This window comes from Antechinus flavipes, chromosome X (genome assembly GCF_016432865.1).
Source record: "Antechinus flavipes isolate AdamAnt ecotype Samford, QLD, Australia chromosome X, AdamAnt_v2, whole genome shotgun sequence".
Lineage (NCBI taxonomy): Eukaryota > Metazoa > Chordata > Mammalia > Dasyuromorphia > Dasyuridae > Antechinus > Antechinus flavipes.
In genome coordinates, this window is record NC_067404.1 from 9,587,104 (window position 1) to 9,607,742 (window position 20,639).

Here is a 20,639-nt window from a genome sequence, read left to right on the forward strand (position 1 = left end):
CCCACTACCTCACTCCCCCTGAAAAGATATCACATGCTGTAGTTCCTAGGATCATATTTCTTTCTGATTTTTTTAATAATTTAATTTTTTTTCTGATTTTGTTAATAATACAAGCAACTCTCATTTCAGAAAGTTCATGTCTAAGAACAAATAAAGGGAAAGGTTTAATTTAGGAACAGACAGTGTATCAATATAGTAAAGAAAGCACAGACAAATAACAATGTGACTAGAAGTCAATTTAATTTGAGCAATTTTGAAACAATTTTTGTATCATGTGGAGAAAAAGCAAATCACCGATGAGACATGGGACATAGTATTTAAAAATCTTCTAGGAAAAGAGACTACTTTTAAAGTTAACAGAAATGGTTGAAAGTGCATGAAAATTCATGAAAACAACTTCTTTCTGGCTCCCTCCATGGTTATACCAAAATCATCCAAGAGTTTCAAAATTTCCCCAGAATTTTCTAAGGATATTCTGGATAGGAGAAAAGAGCAGCAGAACTTCACCACCTCTTTAAGATTAATATTGATGGCAGCCTGCAGGATTTCATAAACTGTATTCATATTCAGTTCTATGGATCCATAATACATGAATTTTAGGATATGGCTGAAGGCTGTAGCCGTCAGACCCTGCAAAGGAATGTTGTCCTGAGCTCCCTCCCTGCTCTCAACTGTGAACATTTTCTTGAAGTAGTCACTCTGGGTGGCAAGGAGTGCTTTATGGGCCCGAACTGCTGGTCGTCAATAACTAGGGTGACATCAAGAAGCAATCCCCCCTCATACAGTGCTCTGAGCCCGGCAGGGACACTGGTGTCATGGACGGTGGAAGTAAACCGTTGCACGTCCCCTTCCATGAGTCACCTTGCTGGTCTTGGTCCAGTTACGACTGGGCTGGCGTCTGTGAGAGGAACAGCACCTCCGCCACTGGTATTAATCAGCGTCCCTGCATTGGATCCAATTGGATCAAAGAGAGAAGAGCCATAGGCCATGAGGACTGAACCTTCCTCCTCCTTTCTCCCTTTCTCCTCCCTCCTCCCTCCTCCTCTCCCTCCTGTTCCTCCTAATTCTTCTCCTCCCTCCTCCCTCTTCACCCTCCTCCTCCTCTTCTTCTCTAGAAACAACCCTTCCTCCAGGACATGGCGGGGTCCCTTGGAGGAGGCCAGTGTAGGGAGAACCTGCTCCCTGGCTCCTGAGGTGACTGCAGCCCCGCAGTCCCCTCCCCCAGCGCCAGCGCCACCATCTTTCTTTCTGCAGGTGAAATCTTATGGCTGACAGAGAGAATGGGGCAAATTACTGCCCTTAAAGAGGCAAGAGAAAGCCTGGGTGGGCGGCCGGAAGCCCCAGGCACGGTCAGGCACACGCAGGTACCCGCACACCCGCCACAGGCAGCCCCCCTCCCCGCCCCCCACCCCACACACCAGGGGCTGATACTCCCAGGACCCTTTACCCCCTCGTACACACATCCTGCTCAGCACCAAGGGAAACCAAGGGGGTAGAGGGGGGCTTCATGAAAAGGTTGGGGGGGGGAAGGATGAGAAGAGAGAAGGAACAGAAAGGCTGAGGTAGAAGCAGGGAAGGGGGCACTTACCTCCCTCACAGACACTGAGGCACTAGGAGGACCCTTAGGATGGGTCAGCCTTGAAGATGGCGGTAAGATGGCGGGGAGGGGCAAAAAGGCTGAGGGGGAGGGAACTGGGTGAGGAGCGCGCAGACCTCCAGCTGCTCTGGGCCCCACACGCCCTCCACTGACTGAGAGAAGGTGGGAAGGGGGGTCATTGTGACATCACCACCGAGCGGCGCTGGACTTCCAGAAGAGAGAGCGTCGGGAAGAGCTAGGGGAGGAGACTCTGTGACATCAGGTCCAGAGCAGCCATGACCGTTGACTGAAACCTCCATGGTCTAATTCTGAAGCATTAGTTGGACAGAAAACAATTGATATTTTCGTTAGAATACTAACTATGAAATGACATAACCAAAATGGGAGAATGCAAGCAAAGCGGTCCTTACAGAATTTTTCTTTCTTTAAAGGTTTATTTCAATAAAACAGAAATAGAGCAAATCAAGTTACTGGGCCTAAAATTAAAAAAAAATAAAAATTAAAATAATGTATAATTTAAAATATCCAATTAAATTTTAAAAAATGGAAATCCTGAAAATCAAAGGTAAAATAATTAACATTGAAAGTAAAACATAAAATAATAAAATAAACTGAGTTTTATTGAACAATGAAATAAAGTATTGCTTATTTCATTTTTAAAAAAAGAAGAAAAAACAAATCAGCAGTCTCAAAGCAAAAAGAGTGATTGCATAACCAATGATGATGAAATTAATTATTAGGAAGTAGTTTTCACAGTCATATGTGAGGTAAAATGAAAATCTAACTGAAATGGGTGGTTATGAAAAGTATAAATTGTGCATACGAAGACAAGAGGAAATGGACTACCAAAATAATCCCATCACAAAAATAGATACTGAACAAGGCATAAGTGATTTCCAAAAAACTCACTTGGCACGTAATCCCAAGGACTGAATAATATATAATAGAATTCAGGCAACATTTAAGACAGAATTCATCCAAATTCTTGATGGACTCTTTGATAAAACATGGGAAGTTCTCTTACAGCAAAAATATGGTTTTGATAGTTAAACTAAAGACAGCAAAACAAGTGAAAGAAAATTATGGATCATTTTCCTTAATGAATAGCAACAAAACATTTAAAATCAAATACTACAAAAGGAGATTGCAGTGGTAGTTCACAGAAACCATTCGTTATAACCTGTGGACTTTACTCTATGAATATAGGGTTTTTTAATGTTAAGAATCCTATCAGTATAGCTGATCAATAGCACGTCAATAGCAAAACCAAAAGAAAACCATGAGGTTATATCAAAAAACTCTGAAAAATTGTTAAACAAAATACAATTATTCCCATTAAAATTATTAGAAAGCACAGGAATCAACAAAACCTTTCTTATCATGATAAGTACTATGTATTAAAACCTAGTCAAGCATTATATATTATAAGAAGAAACTTGAAGCCTTATGAATAATATCAGGTTTGAAGAAAGGAAGAGCATGATCACCACAATTATTCCATATTGTACTAGAAATCCTAGCTATAGACAAAAGAAAAAAAATTATAACAAATAGGAACATTAAAAAGTCAGCAAAGATGCAAAAACAATCCTCTTTGCAAATGATATTATAAGATAGATCATATAACTAAGTATATAATTAGACTACACTAGAGAATCCAATTTTTAAAAAAGTTAGTGGAAAAAAATGAACAACTTTATAAAAGTTTAAGAATACAAAATAAACTCACATAAATGATCAGCATTTCTTTAGACTACCAATAAGACCCAGGAGGAAGAGCCTGAAAGAGGAATCCCATTTAAACCAACAGCAAACATTAGAAAATACTCAGAAACCTCCCTGCCAAGAGTAATCCAGGAACTACATGAAAACAATGAGAAAATGCTATTCACACAAATAAAGACCTATCTATCCAGCAGAGGAAAAATGAATTGCTCATTGGTAGGCTGAGCCAATAAAACTGACAATTCTAGCTAAGTTAATTTACTTATTTGGTGTCACAGCAATTAAACTACCAAAGACTTATAGAAGTAGAAAAAATAATAATCAAATTCATTTGGGAAGAACATAAGATAAGGCATTTAAAGGGAATCAAGTTAAAAATGGGGAGGAATGTACTGAAGTAGTCCTAGATTTTAAAATACAGTACAAAGGCGGCAGCTAGGAGGCGTAGTGGATAGAGCCTGAAGTCAGGAGGACCTGAGTTCAAATCTGATCTCAGACACTTAACCCTGCCTAACTGTGACCCTGGGCAAGTCACTTTACCTCAAATTGCCACAGGAAAAAAGGAAAAAAAATACAATACAAAACAGGGATTATAAACACAGTCTGATAATGGCTAAGATCTAGAGGGGTTGGTCAGTGATATAGGTTAGGTAAACAATACATTATAGGAAATCATCATATTAATATAATATTTGGTACCTGAACATCCAAGCATTACCATTAAAGATTCCTCATTTGACAAAAAGTGTTGGGAAGACTGGAAAGCAGTTTGGCAGATCTGAGAAAAAATCTACATGGCACGTCTTATACCATGATTAGGTCAAAATGGTAACCTGATTTTGACATAAACTGTTAATCCCGGGGGTAAAGAAAAGTGTACCTGTCTGACCTATGGATAAGGGAAGACTTTATGACAAAACAAGAAATAGCATCAAGGGAAACAAAATCGATAATATTGATTACATGAAATTAAATTGGCACAAAAATTGTAAAATCAAAAGTAGAAGAAAACAGGTAAGTAGGGGAAATTGTTAGCAAGTTTCTCACATAGTAATTTTTTTCCTCAAATATATAAGGAATTGAGCTAAAATTAGTTAAGGTCTTTACCTCCAGTATACCCCCATTTCAGACTGTGCCGCATAGTCTTAACAGTCTACACAAGTTGTACCATGTGGCTTCTCTCGCTCAGCTGAAAAAATGAATCATCCAGGGCTCCATATCAACTCAAGATCCAAACTAAAATCCTGTCTGGCATTCAAAGCCTTTTACAAACTACCCACACCCACTTGTCCAGCTTCCTTACACCTTATACACTTTCCCTCAGTTCTAAGACGAATTCTTCAGTACAGAAACTTCTGCCTTCTTGTTGTTCCTAGGACAAGATCTTCAATCTTTCTAATTTGAGCATTTTCTTTCAGTGGCTGCCCCAAGCCAGGATCATTCTCCTTTATCATTCCTGCCCTCTGACTTCCCTAGCTTTCTTCAAGTCTCAATTGAATCCCACCGTCTGTAGGAGGATTTCTCTTTTCCCACAAATTTCTAGCATCTTCTTTATATTGATCATTTACAATATTTTCTGTATATGACTTACTTTTTCATCCTATTTGTTTACTCTCCCATTAGTCTGTGAGCTCCTTGAGAGAGCAGGGACTATCCAACAATTCTTCCTATTTTCACTGTAGCACAGAGCCTGGCACATAGTAAGCAGCATGAAAAGTGTCTCTATTGAATGGAACCAGATTGGCCCCTCTTTCCCAAGAAATCTTCCTAGTCCCTCAAGGGCATAAAAAGTGCCAACAGGATGTCAGGACTTCTCTAACTTGGTGGATTTCTGAAGGACACACAGGTCCTCATACTCTTCCTTGGCTTCCTGCTCTGATAACTTATATGTTTGGTTTTTTTTAATATGGAGATGTTAGGGTCTGTGTCCAGAGAAGCTGTATCAGACAATCATTTACTAAGTGCCTGAGGTATATATGCCAGACACCACCAGCAAGTACAAATTCTTTGTACTTGGCATTTTTCATCAGGCAAAAATAAAGGTTCTCCTATATCTGCTTTATTAATAGCCTGAATGCTCACATGCAAGATTAAGGCCCTTCATATGTTTTTGTGAAGAATAAAAATTCCACCCTTTGATCCAGCAGTGTTTCTACTGGGCTTATACCCCAAAGAGATACTAAAGAAAGGAAAGGGACCTGTATGTGCCAAAATGTTTGTGGCAGCCCTGTTTGTAGTGGCTAGAAGCTGGAAAATGAAAGGATGTCCATCAATTGGAGAATGGCTGGGTAAATTGTGGTATATGAATGTTATGGAATATTATTGTTCTGTAAGGAATGACCAGCAGGATGAATACAGAGAGGCTTGGAGAGACCTACATGAACTGATGCTAAGTGAAACGAGCAGAACCAGGAGATCATTATATACCTCCACAATGATACTGTTTGAGGAAGTATTCTGATGGAAGTGGATCTCTTCGATAAAGAGAGCCTTAATTGATCAAAGATGGACAGAAGCAGCTACACCCAGAGAAAGAACACTGGGAAATGAATATAAACTGCTTGCATTTTTGTTTTTCTTCCCGGGTTATTTATATCTTCTGAATTCAATTCTCCCTGTGCAACAAGAAAACTGTTCGGTTCTGCACACATATATTGTATCTAGGATATACTGTAATCCATTCAACATGTAAAGGACTGCTTGCCATCTGGGGGAAGGGGTGGAGGGAGGGAGGGGAAAAATTGGAACAGAAGTGAATGCAAGGGATAATGCTGTAAAAAATTACCCTGGCATGGGTCCTATCAATAAAAAGTTATTTTTAAAAATTTGAAAAAAAAAGAATAAAAATGCCAACCTAATTTCTTTTTGGGAAACCATGCATTGGTGGTAAAACTGCTCTGAGAGTCAGAAATATATTATGGAAAAAGCTCTGACAAACTATATCTCCGTTGGGGCTAGTAGAAGCCTTAAACAAATACAGAGGGTATGGGTTTATGTTAACTCTGATGTGATAATATAAAACAACTGCAGGGTGACCAAAAAAAAAAAAAAAAAAAAAAAAGACTGTACTGGGAGAAGAAAAAAAGAGACAGAAGAGACTCTATTGTATCCCATGAAGAAGGACAAAAGAATTGTTACATCAGAGGGATGGAAGGTGGGCACTGAGCCTTGCTTCTATGAACCTCTCTATTCCATTCCCAATACAGAATACAGAAAAGTTTTTTTTAATACAGCAAAGTTATAAAATAAAAGCACATATTCTTTCACAAGCAACATCTTTGTCAGTAACTTTGTTTTATGACCTCCAGACAGATCTCACTGACTTCTCTGGCTTATGTTCATCTTTCTTGAACTTTGTCAGCTCTACTCAGAGAGTTAAAGACTACCAAAGTGTTCCTTTATTTAGGATTCACATAATGGGGGCTGGGATTCACAGCTGTGGTGGGAGTAGGGTAGGGGGCTTTGGAGAACGGAACTGCTCTTTCAAGGTTCTGTTCCCTTGAAACTTTTCAAAGGCTTTCTGGGTTCCACATTTAAGCATGGTCCTCAACGACAATAGAGATAGAAGAGACTGGAATCAGACTCATGTTGAATTAAGTACTAGCACCTGAGTCCTGATAAATAAGGGAGGTTTGGGGGGAATACTTCTCAGTAGCTCATGCATTACCTCTGAGGAATTAATAAGCACTCTACTGTTGGGAGATTTGATTCATTTGGCAGGATGTTGTGGACAAAATAAAAAGGACGTGGTGAATAATAGCCCATATTCATTTATGGAGTGGGGTGGGAAGAACAACTCACAAGAAGGAAAGTATTTTCAGGAATATTGAAGTAGGGAAAATATGGGATCAAGTCCTGTTGCACAAAGTTGTGTGACTGGAAGAGTGAACAGCAGTAATGGCAGTGTAAATACTGCAGAATGGAACTTATACTATTGAAGGAGGGTCCCTAGGACTCCAAGACACAGAGAATCACCCAATGGGAGGAACACTTCTACAACATTTACATGTGAACACCCAGCATTAACAGGCCCTTATTGGATTTGTGGGTTAATGGCTTATACTCACTTGTCTACCAATTGGATAGACAGTTGTTTCCATTGGATTGGCTAGACCTAAATTCTTCTTCCTGCCTGATGAGGAGAGAGATCATTTGGGAATACACTGGTATGACGATTTAAACATGAAGAAAAGGAGCATTGACACATTCTTGATCAACATGGGTGATGCTAATCAGTGTGGGGATGCTCAGCCCTCAGAAAGGTTCATGCAACTTTATGGACCCACCCCTTAAGCTCAGCATGGGAGTTGGGGTTCTAGAATGGCAATCTACCACCTTCATAGGTTGATTAGACTTCAAGCTGCTGTAGAAATCATCACAAATCAGAAGAGAAGGGCCTTAGATTTATTGGCCAGCAAAGATACTCAGACTAGGGAAGGCGTACTCCCACATAGGGCACTTCCAAATTAACAAGTGTGAGCTGAAGAAGGTGGGGTATGTGGGAAGCTAAATTTATTAAAATGGTTATATGAAAATTGATGACAGCAGAAAAGTAGTCAAGGCTATAAAATGGAATATTAGAAAACTTTCTTATGTTCCAATGCAAACTTGGGATTCCCCTTTTATTCATTGGTTGTATGATGCCATTGATGATTGGAATGATACAAGACTCACTAGAAAAATTGGCTTTGGTTCACATTTCAGGGAAAGGATCTGTTGGGATCCTGCTGAAAAGAACTAATGGACTAATTCATCTCTGTACGAAGAGGAGTGCAAACTAATGTTTTGGACGTTTGAGGAAGGCATTGGGAAAAATGTGCGGAAACATAATGCTTACTAGAAATAAAGGAAAGAATCGTGAGAGGCATCTCACAAGAAAAGGAGAGATGGAGACATGGCTTGGTTCAGATGAAATATAACAGTGGGAGACAGATGGCAGACATCATTTAGCATCTGGAAGTAGAGGAGCTAGACTGCAATCCCAGCTCTGCTACTTAGGACAATGACTACAGCTGTGGCCACTCGTAATGCAGGCATTTTTGTAAACTCCCAGGGTTTTCTTTTTAATTTACTCACTCTGCTCAGCAAAGCCAGTATTACTTGCATGCCTCCAAGTCTCACTAAGATTTGATAGTACTTTCTGAAGTACTTTCAATTACAATTCAGACAAATTGCCCTTTTTGCATTTATTTTCTCTGAATATTGCTCTTGTGAGTATCGATATTTTATTGAATGAAGTGAAAATAAGGATGAAAGCAAATCAGTGGTGTCTCTACAGTTATGAGTTCTTGTCCTATATCAGATGAGCATGAAGGGTTTCATGGGTAATTTCGACACTGATGATTTGGCCTCATTTCTTATGTACAATGAAGGAATTCATTACCCACTGCCTGTCACAAATTCAGGACTGAATTTATTGCCCCTCTTTCCCCTTAACTTGAAGTACATTGTCCTACAGGTTAAAGTAAACAAAATTAGACTCTGTAATATTAGGAGAAGGACATGAGGTAGTAGCCTTCAAATAACCCTGAAATGATATTATGGGATGTCCTTAAATGAAAACTTTTGAAGTATTTTTCCTTGTCTGAAATTTCAAAATACATTGCGGTATCCTGTTTGAACACCAGATGTCAGTGAAAGAACATGTATTATGTTCCTTAAAGGCAAGTACCTGGTCAACAAGCTTTTATTATGCACCTACTTTCAATTTAATTCAATTTAGTAAATATGTATTGATATCCTACTATGTGCCAGCCATGTTGTGCCTGTCATGGAGGATTTCTAGAAATTAAGAGCCACGTGAAGCACAAAATAAGCAGGTAATTACAGGAAAACACAGGACAGAGAACAGTATAGAATAAAATTTTAAAAATGGGATAAATGTCAAGGGTTTTAAAAGGCAACAATGGGAGCCTCTGTTTAATCCCCGATGTACGGGGGAGATATTGGAGTTTCTTGAATGGATCTATTGACCTCAAGCATAAATATTTCAAAAACTACAGAAACCACATGTCAGTGGAAAAAAGTGTGAAGGTCAATTGCTGAAGGTCAATTAATTGGTTAGGGAGTATTTATTAGGTGCCTGCTTTGTAGGAGTCATGGGAGATAGCCCATGTAGATGGGTAATGAAGTATCATGTGTGAGCAAGAGGAAGCAGGCAAATCTTGCTGAAGAGAGCTCCTGAAAGGAAATGGCCCCCTCCTATCTCTCCAGGCTTCTTGCACCTCGGGCATTCAAACAGTGACATTGGTGCCCCGGTTATCCCACATACAGGACCCTCCATCTCTCAGCTTCTCACATTTTCTCTGGCTGTCCCCCCTGCTTGGAATGCTCCTTTTTCTCATCTGATTCCCTGCCAACTAAATCTCGTCTTTTACGAGAAGTCTTTCCTAATCCCTCTGAATTCTAGAGCCTGCACTTGGCTAATGCTTCCTGTTTCTTCTGTATGAAGTCTGTCTGCATTGACTTGTTGTCTGCCCCATAGAACTGAAGCTCCTTGAGGGAAGAAACATTTTTGGAACCCCAGGGCTGAGCACTTTGCCTGGCATATATTAGGTGCTTAAGAAATGTTGATTGATTAATGATATCATTATCAAAGAGTTAATAAGGTTATCAAAGTTAATAAAGGAAAAGTTATAAAGGTAAAAAGTTGCCATGTTTGAAGGGCTCTCAGTGACAAACAGAGGGCTCTCTATGACAGGCTAGTTGGATTGGGAAGCCACAGGCATTTATGGAAGGGATTAATTGATCAAGGGATTTGGAACCTCCTTTTGACTTCGGAGGGAATAATGCAGTCAGAGAGGGAAAATCTGCTATGGGAAATACCACGGGGAGGCTATAGGAATAGCCCAGGGGAGAAAGGATGAGGTTTGAGAATAAACAGGCAATGGATACAAGACACCCTGGCCGGGTGGAAATGACAAAACATGACAATCGACTGAATGGGCGGTTTAAGGAAAGTGAGGATCACAGGAGGAAAGAACTATTGGGCAGCAAAGGAAGTGTAGGCTGGTGTCACACAACCTGGGAGGACTGAAGGATGCTGCGAGTTGGATATTGCATTCAGCATCCTTAGAATGGCGCCAAACGTTCTGTTGACTTTCATGAGCAAATGGCGCATAGGTGACACAGGCAGGTGAACAGCAGGTTTTCGGGGAATGGGAACACATGGGAACATGGCGCTGTAGCACGGGAGAAGTCCCTCTGTACTAATCAAGAAAGCCTGCTCAGGAAGGCAGAATTAGTCCCGTGATGCACTGGCCCAATTGTGGGGGAGTTTGGCAAGGAAGTCCCATTAGACCTGGACCTCAGGAAGCCTTCAGCCCCACCGTTTTGTAGGCAGGAGGAGCCATTCCAGGTTGAGAGCAGGGAGGGAGGGCTTGCATGGCCACTGGGAGCGCGGAATTTCTGGTGCTCATTTCCCCCAAGGCGGAGGAGGAAGTCTGGGGGGAGGGAAGGGCCCACGTGGGTCTGTGGCCTGGCTGAACAGTTGGCAGAAGCAGTGGGTGTGGAGAAAGGACAGATGTGTGCTCGGCCCGAAAGTAGGCGCTGAATGTCTCCCACCCTGCTCCCCCCCCCCCCCCGGGGGCGCGGGCTTGTTGGCCAGCCCTCAGGTGGCGTCGGACCCCTCCCTGAGGGATCCTCCTGCAAAGGTGGGGGTGGGGTGGGGGAGGGGAGGTAACGGGAGCCCCTCGCCCCTGTCCACGAGCTGTTCCTGGGGCACAGACGCAGCGCGCCCCAAGGAGCCCTGCTGAGGCGGCCGCCGGGGTCAGCGCCACCACTGGCTTCTGCTCTTGCGGCAGAGGCCCCTCGAGGACTCGGCCCCGGGCCGGCCCTGGAGGCTCCTTTCCCCCCACACTCCCCTCGCGGGAAGGGGAGGGGCCGCTGTCGTTGTGGGTAATGGGGCAGGTCACACATCAGCGAGATGTGAGAACCATCGAGACCGAGAGGAGGAGACAGGTCTCATAGATCTAACAGTTTAATGGGTCACCTGAGCAGAAGGACAGCTCTCTAGCGGCCACCGCCTCCTCCCTTGCCCCCGTCCCCTATTCCCGGTGTCCTCCTGCGCCATCGTCCGCACGTGTCCTTCCTGTCTGTCATTACCCACAGCAGTGCCCCGCCCCCTCCCCAGGAAGTGACAGCCACGTGCCTCTCCTTTCCCGCCAGGGCTGGCCCCGCCCTGGCACGTGACTGACTGTAGCTCTCCTCGGGCCCCAACTGACTTTGTGTCACGGTCGGGTCATTGTCCTCGGGACCTTCGGCTGGAGAGCGGACAAGGACAGCTTGTGCTTGGGGGCAGCGCTGGGGGACAAGGCGAGGCGGGTCCGGGCCGGGCCTTCTCCCCCACTTCTTCCTGAGGGAAGTGTCCTTCTGTCCGTCCTTCAGTCTGCCCATCTACAGGGGTCCGTCTGTCAGGTGCAGCCGCACTTACCAGTGAGTACCTCGAGTCCGGGCCTCCTCACCCTCCCCCCCCCCGCCCCCCAGGCCCACCCCGCCCCCCAGGGCCACCTCTGAGGTGTTGAGAGCTGGTCACCATCCGGACACTGACCCTGACCCGAGACCAGGGATCCTCTCCCTCTCCTTCCTGTCCCAGTGTTTCCTTGACTGTCACCAGGCTGAATGTCCCCAGCCCTGACCTCCTAAGAGGGAGCACCTCTCCTCTGAGCCTAACCCCGGCTCTAGGGGGATGACTGCCTTTAACCCCCAGGAGGTAACCTCCCCTCTCCTCTGATTCTTACCCTGACCATGCTCCCCACAGCTGCTCCTCCCCCTTCTCCTCCTCCTCCTCCCCATTTTTCCTCCTCTTCTTCTTCCTTCTACCCCCCCCATTTAATTTATTCTGGTCTTATTGACAATGAAATTATTATCTACTATTATTACTCTGAGATTATATGGGGCAGGAAGTTTGTGAGTCTTCCAAGTTACCCAACTTGTGTGATTTTTCTGTGTTAGTCCCTAAATGAGTGTGACAATTATTAGAAATATAACTCTTCTTTTGTCCTTTGGGATTGTGGATGTCCTGGGTAAAGGCTGCTGGAAATATGATGGGAAAGAGCAGTAGCAGATCAATAACCGAATTAGCGGGGTCAGTATGGGGCATCCTCTGGATCTAGCCTGACGTTTCTTTTACCCTGCAGAGTTTTCACTTCAGGGAAGAGCTAGAAACTGCAAAGGAAAAGACTTTTCAGTATTAATCTTGAACCTCCTTTAGTCTAAAGACAAAGTTCAGATAAAGGTCTGGGGAACTGTGTCCGCCCAACTTTCCAGAGACTCTGTAGGAAACCTATATCACACCTAACACTTTAGAAATATTGGATATGGCATGACATGTGTGTACATGTGTAAATGCGTACATATATGTGTGTATATATATGTATATGTGTGTATATATATGATTGTGATCTATAAGATCTCAAATGCTTCCTTATACTGTTCTAACTGAGAATTATTTAATTCCTTCCCATTATGCAGCTCTCAAAGGTTTCTCTGTCCAGGAACATCTGCCACAGGAGCCAGAAGAACTTCTTGAATAAAGCAGTCTTTCTTCTTGAATCTTAGAGTAGGAAATTCTAAAAATGATAACTCATAACCCTTGGCCCAGCACCCTTTAAGCTACCCAGTGAATTCAAACTGTAAAACGCCATTTTTCTAAGTATTTGTCTGGATTGGCTGAATACATAGGCTACTTCCTGGTCTGGAAAGACTCAAAAGTGAAGGAGGCAGGGCCTTGAGAATTAATGCAGCTCTTTAAGGAAGTATAAGAAAAGATTATATGGAGTGGGAATTGTCACCACTTTTTTTTTTAATAAAATGGAAATAGAATTTACAGACAATAATCTTTTTGTCTTTTGAAGAGCTTAGAGTACTGGGACCTAGAAACTGTCATATGTTTCCATTAGCAATTACAAATATGGATTTTAGTTGATTTGAAACATATTATCTGTGTGACTGAACCAAATATCCCTATGTCCCTTTAGGTAGGTTTACTTTCCTGTAAGAAGATAATAGCCCTCACCTCCCAGGATTGTCCTGAGGATCCCAGAGTTGTAAAGCACTTTACACAGTGCCTGGTTTTCAGCAAATTCTATATGAATGTTAATTGTTTTTATGATTTCTTTAATTAGTTGAAGTTGCTTCCCATTTGATAACTCTATGAATTGGATGTGATTGGTATGCAAAATCAGTGAAGAAGAGAAGAATGACTTTCTAGGTAAGATAATTTGTAAATACATTCACCAGAATGGAAATCACCTCAGGTTGTATGGGTCTGGTTCGATAATGAGTTCCCTTTCACATTTAAAATACATGGCATTGTTTTATCATATTGTTATGTTTCTAAATTTTCTTGCACAGCTAAATTTGGTCAGTTTGGCCATGTTATTAAAATTTTTGTCAGCTGTGTTCTTAGAAAACTAATCTAGATGTTAATTAGATTAAGAATTTGAATGACTGTAATAAGAATGTTTAAAAGGGGAGAGAAAGCTACTGGGTCATTTTAGCAGCCCCAAGTTCTGACCAAGTGCTTTAATATTCTGAAGTACTGGAATTTAAGAACTTAATCTTCAACCTTTGCCTTTAATGAAAGAGGGAATTGTGTGTTCTCATTACATCCCCAAAGTTAGTTTTACTTACATTTGAAAAATCTTTCTGCCTTGGGGATTTTGACTCAATCTTGAGCTAGACAGAGGCAGCCAGTTGCCTTGTTGTCTAAGTTACTTGAGCTAATCTCAAGGGGATGGCCTGAGTGCATACAAACAATTTTCTGGATTGCTTTGTTGTTGCAAGAAAGCCGAAAAGTTTTGGGGGGAATTTTGGTAGTGCCTGCCTCAAGTTAGGGATATTCAGAACCAAAGAAGAAGTCATTGGCTGACTGATTCATGAAATTTAAAATATGAAATATGAATCATATTATTAGAAAAAAAAGATGAGTTTGTTTTAAGTACCAAGAATTATGTGACTGGCCACCATCCTTAAGAAAAATGAATCAGATCAGAGGGAAACTGAACACAATTATCTGAATGTGACAGACTTCCAAACCAAAGTTAAATCGGACTTGAACAATACTATTTAAAAAAAAGAGAGAGAGCATTTTTTCATAGATGGCTCTCAAGAATCAGCCAGGGAAAAAGGAGGAATGTCTATGAAATTATAAATGGAACAGATTGGTCTGTACCAGAATCAGGATCCCTGCAGTAGAGCTGGTCCTGCTCAGTACAGACCTGTGAACATTATGCCCTAAAGGAGGCCCTGAAGTGATTAAATGGAAGGGAACTATCTATACAGATTCCAAAAATGCATATGGGATAGTGTAGACCTTTGGAAAGATTTGGGAGGATTGGAGTCTTATAAAGTTTAATGGGAAGGATTTGGCTCCTGACAAATTAATTAGGCTTATACTAGAGAATTTCCTACTGCCAGAGGAAATAGCAGTAATTCTTATTATGTTAGTCCTAATTCCACAACTTGATCATCCCAAGGTTGTTCCTGTCTTTAGTCAGAAGGAAATAGAGGATCTATTGAAACTTGGAGCCCTTAAAGACATAAAGAGTGGTGGATACTCCCAGATGGGTAAGAAAATTGTAAGCAAAGGAATGACCAGGAAACTGATGGGAATTTTACACAGGCGCGGTCCCTGGGGAACCCAGGCATTATTTCAGACGTTTTTCAGAGAATTTGGATGAGTAGTGGTTTACACCACAGCAGAGCAGATTTCAGAGAGGTGTGTAGTGGACTAAGTGGTTGCCATCAGCCCTTTCTAGGATTAGGACAGTTCCTAGAAGAGACCTAGGAATGTCAACCTTTGAGGTTTTATATATAACGCCTTATCCGGGGAGGGAAGAGGAGATACCGACATTTCAGACAAAGGACAGGAGCCTGAGAGACTATATTCCCTTTCAGAACTCTGATGGAAAGGACTCCTGGCTCAGACGCCACCTCTTGATTTCGTGGTCCATCCTTTCAAGCCAGGAGATTGGGCACCAATAAAGTCCCCAAAGGGAGAAAAGCTGCATCCCAGCTGGAGAGGGCCGTTCCAGATTCTCCTCATTGCTGCAACTGCCCTAAAAAACTACTGAACACAGTTGGACTGATTACTCCAAGTTACAAGGTTAAGAAACTAAGGTGACCTCATTTCTTCTAACCCTGTAAAGTATTCTCTTGTATTATGTCTCTCGTACGTGATGATGACCCTGACTGGACTCCTGCCCAGCGGTTCCAGACACTCATAGCTTTCTTGTTTGAACCTTGGTGTGTGGGAGTAGATTGGGAGATTAAGCGGGTGCGGTGGGAGCAGATGAACCTTAATGGATACAGAATTCCTCTGAAGGAAATTTGCTGGGAATCGCAGGGAACTTACCCAGATCCCTCTTTCTTTAGGCTTATTTGTGTAAAGGTCCACAACAATCCTTGGTTCTGGAAGTTATATAGACAGAGACCAGGTGCCGCTGTAGAAGGGTGGGTGCTTTGGGATAACCAAGCGTTTCCATGGCCTTCAGCGTGGCAATTACCTTCATCCCTGAATCTCTAATTTATCCCCTGACTTCCTTTCATGAAAGAACACTAATTCCAATCTTGGGGAAAAGAAGGGAATAAATATCCACAACCTGATGGAAGCCTTTGCCAAAAATTTTAGTGTGACCAATTGCTGGATTTGTGGAGGTCCACAACAATTTGAGAGATATGACAGACTCAGTAAGAAGCATATATTGCCTGAATCAAACTGGAAAGGGAGAGTGGTTGGGAGAGAGGAAATGTAGTTGGATTTACAGTGTAAAAATACAAAGTATACCACTAACAGCTGTTATGGGAGCCACCTGCTAGAAGCTGCTGGGGCTCTCATTCTGGGTAGCAGAATAGATCGTGTCATGTGAGAGATGATAATGATACGAGGAGATGGAGAAGCAGTTGTAGCGAAAATCCCTGAATATCTTTCTCTATTCCGTTCCCAATATAGAATATATAAAAGTTTTGTAAGTACAGCGATGTTATTAAATAAAAGTGTACATTCTTTCACAAATAACAATTGTGTCAGTAAATTTGTTTTATGATCTGCAGACAGATATCACTGACTTTTTTGGGTTATGTCAATCTTTCTTTCTTGGAGTTTGTCAGCTCTGCTCAAAGAGTTAGCTAAAGATTATCAAAATGCTTCTTTATTTTCTCCAATGTGCTGGGATTCAGGTCTCTGGCAGCTGGGATTCACAGCTGTTGGGGCTCAGATTGACAGCTGTGGGAACTGGGAGTCACATCTGTGGTGGGGGTGGGGGTGGGAGCTTTGGAGAACCCAACTGCTTTTTCAAGGTACAGTTCCCGTGAACCTTTTTACAGGCTTTCTAGGTTTCACATTTAAGTGTGGTTCTCAACAAAGACAGTAGAGATAGAAGAGACTGGAGTCAGACTCATGTCTAATTAATTACTGGCTCTGAGTCCTGATAATTAAGGAAGCAGGTTTTTGGGGAACACTTCTCAGTAGTTCATGCATTACCTGTGAGGAATTATTGAGTACTCTACTGTAAGGAGATTTTATTTATTTGGCAGGATGTTGTAAACAAAATAAAGAAGATGGAGTGATTACTAGCCCGTATTCATTTATAGAATGGGTTTGGAAGAACAACTCACAGGAAAGTATTTTCAGGAATATTGGAGTAGGGAAAAAATGATATCAAGTCCTATTGTACAAAGTTGTGACTGGAAGAGTGAACAGCAGCTATGGCAGTGTAAATACTGCAGAATGGAACTTCTACTATTGAAGGTGGGCCCCTAGTGTGCCAGACTGTCTGGGCACACTATTCTAGGCTGTCGGGGCCATACATACCAGTTTTTGGAGCCTACCTGGATAAACATGGAGACAAGCTTATCAAGGAGGTGCAAACAGTCTGTCTTTATTTATTCATCCTCTCAGTGGGGGTAGCAGGAAGTAAGAGATCGAATTCTGCTCAAAGCTGTCTATGCTTCCTCTCTTCTGGGATTGCTTTTGCCCACCCACTCAGCCCTGTCATAGGTTGGAGCCAGAGGAAAGAGATGTATGGAGTTAGCACTGCATCCCAGGAGGAGATGCAGTAAGAGGACATACATACTACACCACTAACATCTGTTATGGGAGCCACCTGTTGACATGAGGAGTCAGAGAGGCAGTTGTAGTAAAAATCCCTGCACCTCTCTTTCTATTCCATTCCTCATACAGAATATATAAAAGTTTTGTAATTACAGCAAGTTTATCAAATAAAAGTGTACATTCTTTCACAAGCAACATCTGAATCAGTAAATATGTTTTATGACCTGCAGATAGAGATTGCTGACTTCTCTTGTGGAACTTGTACTATGGAAAGTGGGCCCCTAGGACTCCAAGACACACAGTATTACCCAGTTGGGAAGAACACTTCTACAATCTTTGCACGAGAACAGCCAGCATTAAGGGGCCCTTATTGGATTTGTGGGCTAATGGCTTATACTCACTTGCCTGCCAGTTGGATAGGCAGTTGTTACATTGGATGATTAGACCTAAATTCTTCTTCCTGCCTGATGAGAAGGAAGATCATCGGGGATTATGCTGGTATGATGATTTAGACATAAAGAAAAGGGCTATTGACACATCTTTGACCAACACTACTGATGCTAATAAGTGGGGGGATACTCAGTCCCCAGAAAAGTTCATGCAAAATTATGGACCAGCCCCTTGGCCTCAGGATCGGAGTTGGGGTTCTAGAATGGCAATCTACCACCTTCATAGGTTGATTAGACTTCAAGCTGTTGTAGAAATCATCACAAATCCGAAGACAAGGGCCTTAGATTTATTGGCGAGCAAAGCTACTCAGACTAGGAAAGGGGTACTTCCACATAGGGCACTTCCGGATTAACAAGTGTGAGCTGAAGAAGGTGGAGTATGTTGGAAGCTAAATTTATCAAATGGTTGTATGAAAATTGATGACAGCAGAAAAGTGGTCAAGGCTATAAAATGGAATATCTGAAAACTTTCTCATATTCCAGTCCAGACTTGGAATTCCCCTTTTAACATTCATTGGTTGTCATGGTCTAGAGGTTAGTGATGGAAACAAAGAGGGGTCTAATTAATAATAATGCATTTAGGGGTCTAATACTTTTACATGTTTTTCTTCTCTGCATGATTCCATTGAGGCTTAGAATGATACAAGACTCACAATAAAAATTGGGCTCTGTTGACAATTAAGGTAAATGGTCTGTCAGGTTCATGCTAAAAAGAACTAATGAATTAATTCATCTCCTATCAATGAGAAGTGCAAACTAGTATTATGGAAATTTGAGGAAGCATGAGGAAGACATACTCAGCGTGGAATTACAACTTCATTACGGATCATGGGATGTATGTAGAGGGAGGGAGAGCATGTTTAGGAGTAGAATGTGAAAAATGATGTCACTCTAGGTGGAATTAACCCATTCATAATCTGAAGGGAGGAAACTGTGAAGAACTAACAGCATAATGTGCGGAAACATAATCCTTACTAGAAATAAAGGAAGGAATTGTGAGAGACAACCTAAAGTTGTGTTTTCACAGAATGGTTAAGTTTAGATTCCTCAAAAACAAAAAACAAGAAGCCAAAACCAAAAAAACAACCCTTTCCCCCCAAAAAAAATCTTTGAGGAGATTTTTCCTCAGAATGCTGTAATCCTCAAAGTGATCTAAGACGATATATATTTCTGACAATGAGATTTCAGAAGAGACTTGGCTCCAAATTTTTAATAAAGATATCTAGACTAGAAACCAGTTTAAAGTGACCAGGGTCATTTGATGACAGGGTGACTTGGAAAAAGCTTTTCTTTATTGGGCTTGCTTAATCAGCCTTATGCATATAAGCTGACACACCCAGCATGGAATTACAATTTCATTAACGGATCATAGGATGTATGTAGAGGGAGGGGGAACATGTTTAGGAGTAGAATGTGAGAAATGATGTCACTCTAGGGGGAATTGACCCATTCATAATCTGAAGGGAGGGAACTGTGAAGAACTAACAGCATAAAGCTTGTCTACTTCTGTACCTAGTGCTCCCTCTTCCCATTACAATTCTGGCCAGAAACTACCAGTTCCTTTGGACTTTCTCAGTAAAAGTTCTTTGTTTCCTGATTTCCAGATTCGACTTGTTTTTAACAATGGTCGTGATGTTTTGGATCTGCCTCCCACTACAATTGCATCTGCATAATCACGTGGTGTTTTTGTATCTGGCTCCCGTTACAATTGCATTGGCATGATCATGGGTTGTTTTAGGATGTGGCTCCCTTCACACTTGCTTCTGTGTGATCATTGAACCCATTGGAGTCATTAAGGTCACCAGGAGAGAATGGAGAGAGCTGAATGTTCAGGAGAGAGTATGTAGGTGAGGGGCCTATTGAGCCACCAAAGGAGATTGGGAAGGAGAGGCAGGAAGACTTCCTGGAGAACACAGGGTCAGGTAAACCCAGAGTGGAGAGTATTGGGGAACAGTGTGGTCAGCTCAGCGGATGCCTGTGCCGGGCAGAGTTCCATAAGCATGAAGCTGGAGACAAGGCCAATGGCTGCTGTCAACTAAGACTTCACAGGAAATTTGGGAGGGGGCATGTATTGTCTGGACTAGCTCTCTGGAGAACCTCGGGATTAGCCTGAGTCCTTGGTCTTAGTGGAGGAGTGAATGAGGTAGGAGGGCCACATAGCTGGTCAAAGATGGAGTCTGCAATCTGGCATCGTCTCTTGTGTCTGTGACTGAGAGCTGTGGCTGAGAGCGTTCTGAGTTTGAGACTCCCTTTAAATACTCCAGTATGATTACCTTACTACATCACACTGAGCATGCACAACTGTAGAATTGTAGAACAAAATGTAGAACACCATATTACCCTAAGTATATACCAACTAGATTGATTACATCATTACATTACATTAAGTATGTGCTTAGAGAACCATTATCTCACATTGAATAGGTACTTAACTATAAATACCCTGCTGTCCTAGATTTAAGTACACTTTTTCAGTGTTCCTGCCCTCTACAGGGTCACTTTGTGTTGAGAAGTCAGGCTGCAGGGGGCTGAGAAGGGAAGGACAATAGGGAAAGTTGAGACAATGACTCCTGTCTGGAGTTAGCAATGAGTGAGATTCCTCTTAGAGTTTATCTCAGTCCTCACACAATTGTCTGGATAAGAAAATGGCAGCTGGAGAGGAAACCCTTGAAAAAGACCCCTTTCAGGGCTCCTAGAGAGCTCTACCTGTTGGGGGCTTCCGCCTGTCTACTCTGTTAATTCAGAGTCAGTGTTGGGATGCAATAAGCTACTGGGTGATCTTTGGACAGTTAATAACAATAGGTTTATTTTGAGA

At 42.0% G+C, this 20,639-nt stretch overlaps 1 pseudogene; it reads right to left on the reverse strand.

Moving 5' to 3' along the window:
- Positions 1-259: 259 nt before the first annotated feature.
- Positions 260-1,922, reverse strand: LOC127542747 (kelch-like protein 15; annotated as a pseudogene).
- Between the last annotated feature and the right edge of the window lie 18,717 nt (positions 1,923-20,639).